The sequence below is a fragment of the Amblyomma americanum genome, chromosome 5, assembly GCF_052857255.1.
Source record: "Amblyomma americanum isolate KBUSLIRL-KWMA chromosome 5, ASM5285725v1, whole genome shotgun sequence".
NCBI classification, from domain to species: Eukaryota; Metazoa; Arthropoda; class Arachnida; order Ixodida; family Ixodidae; genus Amblyomma; species Amblyomma americanum.
The window spans coordinates 181,211,458-181,223,415 of NC_135501.1; positions in this window are offsets into that span (position 1 = coordinate 181,211,458).

Sequence of the window (11,958 nt, forward strand, 5' to 3'; positions counted from 1 at the left end):
ATACATAATATACATAGTAATTCCAAACACAAAATGCCGCATATTAGTAAAAAGTAATAATACCGGTTCAATGTAACTGATAGACATGGATTCAATGAGACGAATACTAATACTTAATCACCAATATTTTGCACACTGAAGAACATCTAACGGCGAAATTGACATATGGCTATACAGGACTACAAACATTTCCTGCTACATTTGCAGCCATAAAAGCGCAGACCGCAGTTTTACGACACACAGCTGTAATGCAGCCACCATTGAAAATACGTGTACAAAAGGCTGCAATAATAAAACAAGATTTCAAAACATTGATGTTACCTTCCTAAATTGTAAGTGAACAAACGCTTAAGGTGTTGTTTCGATAGTGTGTGGATGTCCGTGTTTGAATTATGATAGTTGTTAAGTAATGTAGGCGTAATGTATTGTAGTCTGTTCTGACCATGATTCGTGCGGGAAAACGGCACCAACCATACTTCTCTTGTTCTTATATTGTACGGTACCTCGGGTGGTTTTGTAAAATTGCATAATCGTAGAAAAGGCATCCGATTAAATTTCAGGGAATATTTGTATTTTAATAGGGCATTCAGTTCGTGCATATGTGTCACAGGAACAACACCAAGTAAGGGGAACAGGTCACTTGTGTGAGCGTCGTATGGAGCATCTGCTATGTGACGGAGAGCTCTTTTTTGTAAAAGAAGGAGTTTGTTGATGTTCGTTAGTGATGTAGTTCCCCACACAAGATTACAATAGTTTAGGTGAGGATTGAAAATAGCATTATAAAGTAGCAGCTTTATTTTGAGTGGAAGAACTTGTCTAAATCGGCCAAGTATCCCGCAAGCCCTGGCCAGACATTTAATCACACAGTCTACATGGATATCCCAGATCAAGTTCTCGTGAAAGGTGACACCGAGCGTTTTCACTTCTTTTGTTATTTCTATCTTCTCAGATCCTAAATAGAGATTAAGATAACGGTCAACAAATTTTTGTGATGGCGAGAAAATGACAGCCTTTGTTTTTTTATTGTTTATTGCTAAAGAATTAATTTTGCTCCATTCTGACAATTTATTCAGGGTAATATTTCCTAATTTCTCTAGTTCCGTCGTATCGTCACATTGAATGAAAAAGCTCGTGTCATCTGCATAAATTACCAAAGAGGCTTCTGGGGATACCCGTGTTATATCATTAATGTATATATTGAAGAGTACCGGTCCGAGGACACTGCCCTGTGGTACTCCGCATGTTATGCTTCGTAATGTGGACTGCTCTTCTCCGATAGAAACGCATTGTTTTCTGTTTTCTAAATAAGATCTTAGGAGAGCAAGGACAATGCCACGAAAACCGTAGTGCTCTAATTTAGCGAAAAGAGTTTGATGATTAATTCTGTCGAAAGCCTTTGAAAAGTCAACGTAAACACCTAATGTTATTTTTCTTTCTTCGAATCCTTTGATAATGAAATCTTTTTGGGTTAGAAGAGCCAGTTCCGTAGACAGATTTTGGCGGAAACCAAACTGGCGCTCCGACAAAACATTATGCTTATTACAAAATGACATAATCCTTTTACAGATGACTTTTTCAAATTCCTTTGAGATAACTGGCAGCACCGAAACTGGGCGGTAGTTCGAAAGCTCATTTTTGTTTCCAGATTTGTACAGGACAGTTACTTTAGCCCTCTGCATGTTCACTGGAAAGACACCAGTGGCTAGACAAACATTGAAAATATGGGCAATAACATCTTCCAGGAGGTCGACAACAAACTTAATAGGCCTGATTTCCAGCCCGTCTATATCTCGTGCTTTGCTGTTTTTGCAGGACATAAAAACTGAGTGAATTTCCTGTGGTGTAATAGGTTCAAAAAAAGCAGAGTTTGCATTAGGTGCACCTAAAAAGAGTTTTGCATTTTCATTATGGTTGCTATTTGCAAGAGTTGTGAAGTATTCGTTAAAATGAGATGCTAATTGCATACCAGTTAATTGCTGATCGTATGACGGCGCCTTTAGGTACGGGTATTTTGTTGCTTTTCACGTCATTTAAAATGTCCGCATTAACGACTGCGAATGTTCTTCCGGCAAGAAAGGCTCTCTCGAAGTTATAGAGGTTTTTCGTCAACGACCACTGCCTGAAAGCGGTGAACCGTAGAGGTGCAGAGCACAAAATAAAACGCTTTTGTGACGTCTACGCGACGCCTACTCGAAGCTGTGCGAAGACATAGCTGTACACACTTATGAGGATGTTCCGCGTGCAAAACTCACAGCGAAAAATTTTTGATGAGGAGGCTAGAAGGTACTTGGATAAGTACAAAGTCCGCTCGCGTGAGCGGACTTTGTACTTATCCAAGTACCTTCTAGCCTCCTTAGAGCGATGTGTCCCATCACCTTACAAACAACAATGGAACAATGGATACCAGATGAAATGGAGGCAGCAGAAATTGCTTCGACACCCGTGGTTGGTGCGACACACGATTTCTTTCAATGTTCACTTCACATCTGTTTCGTTCGACTGCCTTCTGTCTGCAGGCGGTTCACAGTGTGGGCGGACGGACGCCGGAAGAACGGACAAAATATGCGGACAACTAGAGGCGAAACTCTATCCATTAAATGCATTCTTGCACTATTTCAGCTCATTTCCTCGTTTAAGTTTCTTTTAAAACTCTCTTTACATGCTGCTTCATTACCGGCGGCATGTCATATTCCTCTGCACCACTGCCTCCGACATTATCGCCCTGATTATATGGGTTAGTGTCAAGATGTGTGCAGACACCTGGGGCTGCATTAACTCTTTTATCGATATTGAAAATTACATTGCCTTCCTATTGTCTTAGCGCGTACATCCGATACTTCTCTCCGCCTTGTTATGTGCCCACTGATTTTCCGCGGCCTATTTTTTTTTTTAGTTTTTGGGTTACGTGCTTGGGTGTCCGCAGCACACAAGTGGTGCTCAGTCTTGCCAGACACGTCTGCTGCCTTTTTGCCGCCCCCCCCCCCCAGATCATTCTGCCGCGGAATGTCTTGAATAAAAGAACAGAAATAATGACCATTCTTCAATTTGTTCATAATATACTTCTCTATGTCAGTTAAACCATGCTTATTAATCAACTCTGATAGTTTTATCATTCTATTTCATTCATGCGGTTAGAGATTTTAATATGTTGGTGTTTCGAAATCATATCGTTCGTCTCATAAGAAATCTTGCCAGTATCGTATGTAACTACTCTACCCTCTACTTCAATTGCGCTATAACTAAGAATGTAGTCTTTACCAACGTATAATTACTAAAATTGAGCCCGCCAAGAACCTTTAAATCCTGCAGGATGCCAGGATGTGTTAACAATATAAAGTGCATCTCGTTTTCAGTATCTACATTTGAGGTTTTCCACGCCCATTTGCTTATAGTGCGGTTGGCTGAAGAAGGTATTCGTGATCCGCAAATCAATTATTCCTTTTGTGATAGCAATCAAATAGTAAGGATACATACCTAGCTTAATGTTTTGTAGTTTGCTGTCAAATATCAGTAAACATTACTGACGTTCAAGGACTAATGACGTTCAAAGACGGAGTTTTCGCATTACCTGCTCGAAAACCGAGAGGCGAAATGACTCTATTTGTAGGAGAGGAAAGTCATTGAAACGACTCGACATAGTAGCCCAGAAAGCTTTACAGTGACTCCAAAATCGCGATGTCTCTAGGGCGCCATTATCACATCCCCGCATTATAAATGGTCACTAGTTTATCTGAATAAATATTAAACAAATAACTAAATTAATTATTACTTGCTATCTTTCCTTTTTGCGTTCAGAACAGGGTTACGAACGCGATGAGCAAGTCAATGCAAGTACAACTGGTGCAGGAGAATGCACCATTAAACCCTTTCGACTACCACAGTTGATCTCGAAAGCTGGTGGTAACCTTCGCGACTTCAGGCTCACGCAGGTTATGGGCATCCTCTTTTCTCTTTTTCTAATAAGAATACAATTGGGGGTGGCTAACTTTCATCTTCTCTCGCGCTGATAACATCTGTCAGCAGAGGAGGAAGTGAAAACGTGGTCAGTGAACGAGGGCTTTCGACTTGCAAAAGTTGTCTGTAATTCAGCTTTCCTGCAATTCCTCAGGCCTGGCGCATGCACAAGTGATCCACTGCGGTACAAGGCCACTAAAATAACTTCGGTTGTTAGTATCTGGCAAAAGTTTAGTGGTAAAAATCGTGGCTGAGGTATGGGTTCGAGTTCTCAGATATATTTGAGGCACTTTTTGTGAAGATGCTTGCTTCAGCTTATCAAACGCGGCAAAGGTAGCTTTCTCTGAAACGTCTGCTTTTTTTCTTTTCAGATGATTAGTCACTCGGGATGCCCGTAAGCAGGAAGGCTCTCGCAGGACAAAAGGCCCTTGAATTAGGCAGTAGTCAATTACACCTGTGCAAATAAAGAACCTGTGGCTTGTTGTTTTTCATTTTTCGTAAATGCTTCTTTTTTTGCGTTCTATGGCCATTTTATCGAAAAGAAATCTTTAAGGTAATCTTTTATGATTTTTTTTAAAACATAGCGCAAAAAAGAGACGGACGACACAGATGTGGATGTGTCTTTTTTGCGCTATGTTTTGAAAAAATTTTTACCAGCTAGCCCAAACCAAACTATTGTTGAATCTGTTAAGAACCAGCACATTATATGCCTCAATAAAATGCATCCTATTGCGTTGCTCTAAGTGCGCAGGTTGCGGTCAAGGTGCTGGCAGGATAATCCGACTTTTATGGAGCCTTCATCGGCGCTTCGCCCCATGGCGGCTGTGGCACGCTTCTATCTTTTCGCCATTTATTTCATCACACCTTGTTTTGAGGCCTTTCCTAACCATACTTGGCATTGTAACCCTGTGGATGCCACTACTAAAACACGTGTAGTTTAGGCTTCACCTTTGTGAAGGTACTGACACATACGCACAAGAGTGACGATAAAATGGTGGATGAGATACCTTTTGTGTAAGAATATTGATAGGAGGCGCACGTTTGTAACTAACGGCGAAATGTCGGTGATCATGTCCGCTCTCTCCTCTGCAGTTCTGATAAACAGTTTCGCAACCTGCAGAATCCTTACCGCTTACTGAAGGATAAACTTCTTAATAGCGGATATACAAGGTATTTCAATGTGAGACATTAAACGTCCCTTTCAGCAAAATTCTTCCAACTGGCACTATAAATATTCACAGCATTTAGTTTAGGTTGGCTCACAGTTGAGGAATTATAATACATCGCCGTATACCTCCTGTACAATAGGTGTCCTGCTCACTTATAAATAAGAACTCCTCGTCATATGCAATCGAGGAAACATTGGGACCCCTCTTTCATCTCACTTCACACGCTTGACGACCCATTCGACAAAATTTCTTTACTTTTTATTCTCCGCCCTATTTTTAAAACAATGTCAATAGACTTGCCCACAGTAATTTTTCTTTCCCAAATCCCCAGCCCCACTTAGCTGCTCCATTGCCTGAAATGGCGCCACAACAACCTCAAAGAACCGGCAGTAAAACGCGCCCCTCATGTGCTCATATATTGCAGTGTCCTCTACTATGATCCTAATACATCTGTAACCACCACACAACTTTCAAATGTTTGAAATCCGTCCGTTAGGCCACGAAGTCGGTGTTCGCATACCCATCAATGCCCCCTCTCACCCTACTTTCTTCAGTTGGTTTCATCATCAAAAAACAGTGCTTTGGCTACAGTAATGCCTTGAATTATGCGGAAAATGCCGAAAATATCTGTTTTTATCTTGTACACGGCACCTCCACTTGACACCCATATCCAGCGTGAGTCGCCTGTTGGTTTTCTTCCCCTAAATAACTTCTTATCCGAACCACAAAACTATGCACCCTTACACCAACGCTGCGCATCGCAGATGTCACTTGCAACCTTAAAACCAACCTCGTTATGTCTTGCGTGCAAAAATGATTTATGTACTGCACTGGTGGAAGTCAGGGCACAGACACCCTTCTGGCTACTATGCATTTTACTCTCTCTGCCACTTTTCCACTCGCCAGTTCGCTATCACCTCCCTCCTTATCAGGATCTAGAAAAATATGCCATCTATATTTTCATATCCGACGCTCTTTCTACTCCCACCTGCCTCTCGTCTGCTCACATCAGCTTTTTTCGGACCCCAAGTTCCAACTTCGCACTCGTCAACACAAAAACTTACACATCTCCTTGAATAACCTCATAGTTGTGTGCTGATCCCTATCATTTCTTTTTATCTTCGCTGGACTCCCGTTTACTCTGAGATCGGGGGCATCTAACGCATAAACTCGCTCCTCCGGGCTAAGTCCCATACAGAGCCTGTGATCTCGTGAAATACCCCGTGAACTATTCCTTGTACTCCTGAAACTTACTATACAGTACGCATGAACATCCTTCACAGACTTTGCTTGATTCATAAGTAACGTGTCGGTCCCGCATCCTCCTTCGCGAACAAGCGGCAGAATTTAGTCGCGTACCAATACACAGCCGTCTTTCTCGCCACTTAACTCATCTGCTTCTGCAATGCGCCGAACACCTCTCCCTGCCCTGATGGTTGAAGTTAACATCTTAACAAACATTACAACTTGTCCTGCAATGAAGTTTCCTGTCCATCTACAGTGATTTCTCCTCAACAGCTCTCGCTCCCACAGACCCACTTCCTGGCAGGAATGGTTCACTCCCACAGCGTCTTAAAACAAAACAGCATCCAAGAAGTACTGCTAAACATATCGAATGACGCGAAAGCTCCCATTGGGTTCATGTCCTTTCGACACACTCTGTAAACAATTTTTCACCCAGTAGAAAACAATTAGAAATTGGTGATCTTTGGGGAGAGCGGAAACCTCGTGACGACATCCTAAATGGAATCGCACTAAAAAATTCACCATGTACACACATCCAAACGTTGCCTGTATGGAAGCTTTTCAGCGGTGGAAGAACATTGAATCATTTGCCTCGTGCAATTTTAAGGTATGATAAATAACTTGAAGAAGAAAATTCTCTTCACTCAAGCAGACCATGTTTCGGAACCTGCCATAAACTTTTTGGCGATTTGCCTAAATGTTATGGTCTCTCAGGGGTCATTTGAAAAGGTTACATAACGAATATTTGTATTTCAGCACTTTTTGTGCAGAATTCAAGAGCTTGGAAGGTGAACCTCTCCGCACTCTATCGTATTCATTTCTTTGCATTAAATTTAATATTCAAAGGTGCGTCTTTTGAGCAGATTAAGTGAACCATTTTTCAAAGGAAAATCATGGACGAATCAGCGAGGTTTCATTGATAAAAATTTTACTGCTAAGCTTATTGACTTTGTCAGAAGAAATATACGCAGTGGAAATGCGTCAAGAACCAGTCAATCGCAAAAGAAAAGTACAATTTGGCAGCACTGTCGGAACATTGCTCAACAAGGCTTCTCTAGCTGAGTTGAAACGTCCTTTTATTTACTGATTCTTCAGCGTTAGATGCAATCAGCCGTGACTATTTTTAAACACATGTGCTTCCAACAAACCTTTGATTTTATTAGGGATACACATTCAGATAAAATCTAACCAACTCATCAGTGCATTTACCTTATGGTTTTCATTTTTCTTACCAGGTGTGCTAGCTAAGTTTTGAACAGTTTGGAACCTCACGAAGCCCCCTAACTGCCGGTATTTTAAGCGCTGATTTGATCGAAGTGCCTTAGCTACAGAACGAAACATTTGAGCAAAGGTCTCTGGCATGCATTCCTTCTTCTCTCAGCCATGTGCGCAGTGCTCTTTTCGAACAGATGACATTCAAAGTTATTGACGAATTATTTGACAGATTTCGTCTGGTTCAGGTGAATGTCATGCGAGAAAGTTCTCTCTGGAATGTAATATAAATATTTGTCTGGTTAATGCATGAAGGACTTAGTTCAGTTAGTGATCTTGCTCAACATCCGATTCTGGTACACACAAGTTTCGTAGCAAGTGGTGAGATCTAGCTTTTCTTCTCGAGTAGAAATAAACCCCATGATTATCAGCTAAATTCTAGCTCCGTTTTTTTCCTCGCATCTGAGTTCGTCACGACATGATACATAAGACATGGTGAACGACAAAACGAAAGAAAACAGGCTAAGAATAAAAATTCTGGCCATCTAGTTCTCAGCGCGTAGTTACTTCGTTGATATTTAAGTACACCTACTGCCAGTTCATTGGCATCGACGAATTGAAATATTTACACCTTAATATACCAAGGTATCCATTTTACGGGCCGATAATTAATTCTTTTAATGTCAAGGCATATTATGAGTCATTCACAACAAAACCCGGTGCCGTCGGCATTCTTGTCCCGCAACACAGGTGGGAAAACCACAGTGACGTCACTATGGTCTCGCATGACGCCAGCAGTAGACCATAAGATAGTGACGTCTGCAACAAAGAAATATGAACCAACCTCCGAACGTGCCGAGAATCGAACCAAGGAAGTTAAGATTGTGAGGAGAGCACGTGATCATTGGCCAAAAAGGAACTTGCTTTTTGGCGATTAAAAGTGACCCTAGTGTATATTTTCTGACACCAGTATGACAACGACAAGGTGTGCCACTAGAAAGGAACTAATCTTTAATAAACCTCGCAAAAGAACTCTCGATGAGACAATGATTTCGCATACAAAACACGGAAGTAGTCTCTAGTGCCCTCCATATTAATTGACTGGCTCTCTAAGCGGACCTTTTTAAAGGATTCAAGAAAAAGAAAAAGTCCAAACCAATCAGTTAAATTTGCTAAAGAAATGTTTGATTGTTAATGTCTCGCTCGAACTAAAGCATCCAATTAACTTGCCTTCAGTTTTAGAAACAGCTAAGGACAGCTTTTCCTGTTTCGTATTCTCCCATGTGCATAACTAATAAAGCTTCATAATGAAAATTAAAAATGAACTACTGTGAATATTTACATTGAAACATATTTACGGTCGTATTTCTAGACTACGCCATATGATATAATTCCTATATAGCACGCGTGTTCAGATGTAATATGACATTGATTTAGCGTAGTTAAGCATGCGAGGCAGGGACAGACGACGAGAAACTCCTCCCTAGTGTGACGCAGCTGCTGCGTCAGGCTTTTCTTCCATTTTGAAAGCTGAAAAATAAAGTGCAACAGTTATCGCCTTCATTCATCCTCTTGCGCCTTTGTCAGACAAAACGCCGTGGCATGCGGGGCCAGTTTTGCGCTGATCATCATCATTATGCATGGGCACTGCGCGGATAAAGCGGAAGATTTGGAACCGAATATCTCGGAACGCACGCGTTCTGTGAGAATTCATCCAAACAGGACTGCATAGGAATAAGATTAGCTTTATGTTTTCAATGTAAACATGTCCGTTTTTTGTAATCAAAAACAGTTTATTAACCATGGTTGAAAAAAAAAACACGAGAGAATGGTGTCCGAAATAATACAAATGATGTGAAGTTTTGTAGTATCAACAGATTTTTTCTTTGTTTCGTAATTTTTTTCTTGTACTGTAGTTTTTTTCTACAGTATTTTTGTGTTGTCTGTAGTTCTGTACTGCTTTTGTGTCGTAAACACACAAATTTTGTCCTTAGTATAAAAAATTCCGCTTTTACTTCGTGTTCATGAACGAACACATTGAATAAATATGTTTTGACGACAGAAAATTTTCTTGTGTATTTTCCTACTGGGATGGAGTTAACGAAATTAGGTACCTAATAGTGAGAATTACCACCTACTTTGTGTTCCCCTGGCCGTATAACTTAAGTAGAAATGCAGTAGATTTCGTGTGCTTACCAGGGCTTAATTTTAAGTAATCTATAATTCATAATTTCCCTCACTCTGTAGGTTGCTATGTACTCTCTTTCATATTCAATAGCAAAAATCTCACTCCCATGGTGCTTGACAGCTCTATCTTTGTGTTTTGAGCTACGAAAAGCAGCCAGCTTATATCGAGGAGAAAAAAGTGATTCTATGTCGGTTCTTGCACTTAGGTATTTTTTTTCCGGAGCACGTGTAATGGGAAGCCATAATCTGGCAAAATAAACTAGAAGACTTGCAGCCACATATTGCTCTTTGCTGTCATCATGTTGGCCGCCCTGCTCAACTGTTGTAACTCTACCAAAAGGTCGACCATCTTGCACTTTTGTTTATTTTTTTGTTCGGAGCACCTGTGATGGGAAAGCATCTTCTAGCAAAAAAAAAAACTATAAGACTTGCGACCATATATTGCCCTTTCCTCTGTTTACTGTTGGCCGCTCTGCTGAATTCTTTACCTCTTCCAAAAGGTCAACCATGACATTAGTATCCGAGTTCTCGGGACTATACATCACGCGTGTTCATGTTCGGAACGACAAGAAGTCAGAGGCTCTGTCATCAGGAAATACTGCTTCTCTTTGTCCGCAACTATGACACCTGCGTTCACACTATGAGAGAATTAAAACAGGACAAAACATATACGTTTCAGTGGGATTAAAGCTCAGTGCCTTATAAGTGCCAGCCTGGGCACTGGTCACTCAGCGAAATGAGGCAGTTAGAACTTACTAGAGCAGACGGCACCACTGCTCTATTTGTTCCTTTGACCGCGCATTTGGATAGTAGGAACCTATGGAAGCGATGATTGGTTTTATATTAGCTGGCTTGCACTTAGTGTGGCCTGACAACACCACAGTCCTTATGAATTGTCTGCTTATCTGCCTATGAATGCCGAATATTCTCACAACACGACCAGGGAGAGACAGCTTGCAGCGTTACACCCTTTAAACCTTCGGGACTGCGGAGTGTTTTTCATTGAGATGCGTTTCTCTTGCGTTCGAGCAGGGCTTCTTAAGCTCTCTGGTACATGCTATTGATCGCGGTCTCACGTGCTTGTAGTGGGCTCGTTAGTTTTCTTTATGTGTGATAGTTGCATGTCTGGTTGGCCCATCGCGTTCTTAAAGTGCGTATAAATATGCATGCGCTAACACTGACGCCCTCATGAATACGAGAACACTAGACAAGACACATCTACACGTAGATAGTCATTTTACTAACGGAACGAGCCAACCAAACTGTAGCATCCGCCATTCATGCGCATCTGTGACGAGTGGCACAGTTTTTAAGACAGTAAATTAAAGCAAATGCTCGCATCGAGACTCCGACAACAGTCTACTATTCACAGTAGAGGTGTCGTACATGCCACGTCATCGCTGCTGCCTCCCGAGTTGTCACAAGTGACGTAAAGGAAAGATTGCATAAAGGTGCATTGCATATTGTAATGCACTTAATGCTTAATGCTGTAAGTTGCAACGCACAGCACTACGCCCACTGCAGGACAAAGAACTCTTCCATATCTGTCCAAAATGCCCTGTCGTTTGCCAGCCGCAGCCACCGTATCCCCGAAAACTTCTTAATCTCATCCGCTCACCGGACATTCTGTCGCCCCCAGCTACACTTGCTGTTCTTTTGGAATGCAGTCGGTCGCCATTAACGGCCACCAGTTACCTTCACCTCGAATTACGTGCCTTGTCTACGCGAATATCTACTTCACTTCGACTGGGATGTTATGAAGCCGCATTCGTCTTCCCTGCGTTCACTTCAGTTTACGTTGAACCCTTTCCATTAGAATCCAGACTTGGCCCATTATTATTTATCTATAGTAAAAATTGGTGCTGGGGCTCTAAATGTGGTTAAGTTAGGGAACGTAGCCACAGCAGATCCTGATCACGAGAGGAAAATAATTGAAAGAATAAAAATAGGAAGGAGTGCACTCGGACGGTTCCCTCAGATCATCAACAGCAGTTTACAAAGGCTTAAAATGAAATTGAGGACAACGCACCGAGCTACAGAAAGTTATAGATGTAGCGTTAGGAGACAGTAAGAGGGCCGAGTGAATCTGGAAACAAGCGCGTGTCAACTGCCTAGTCGAAATAAAGAACAATAAATGAGCTCTGGCAGGGCTTGTAATGCGAAGGCAAAGTAATCGATGATCGTTAAAGGT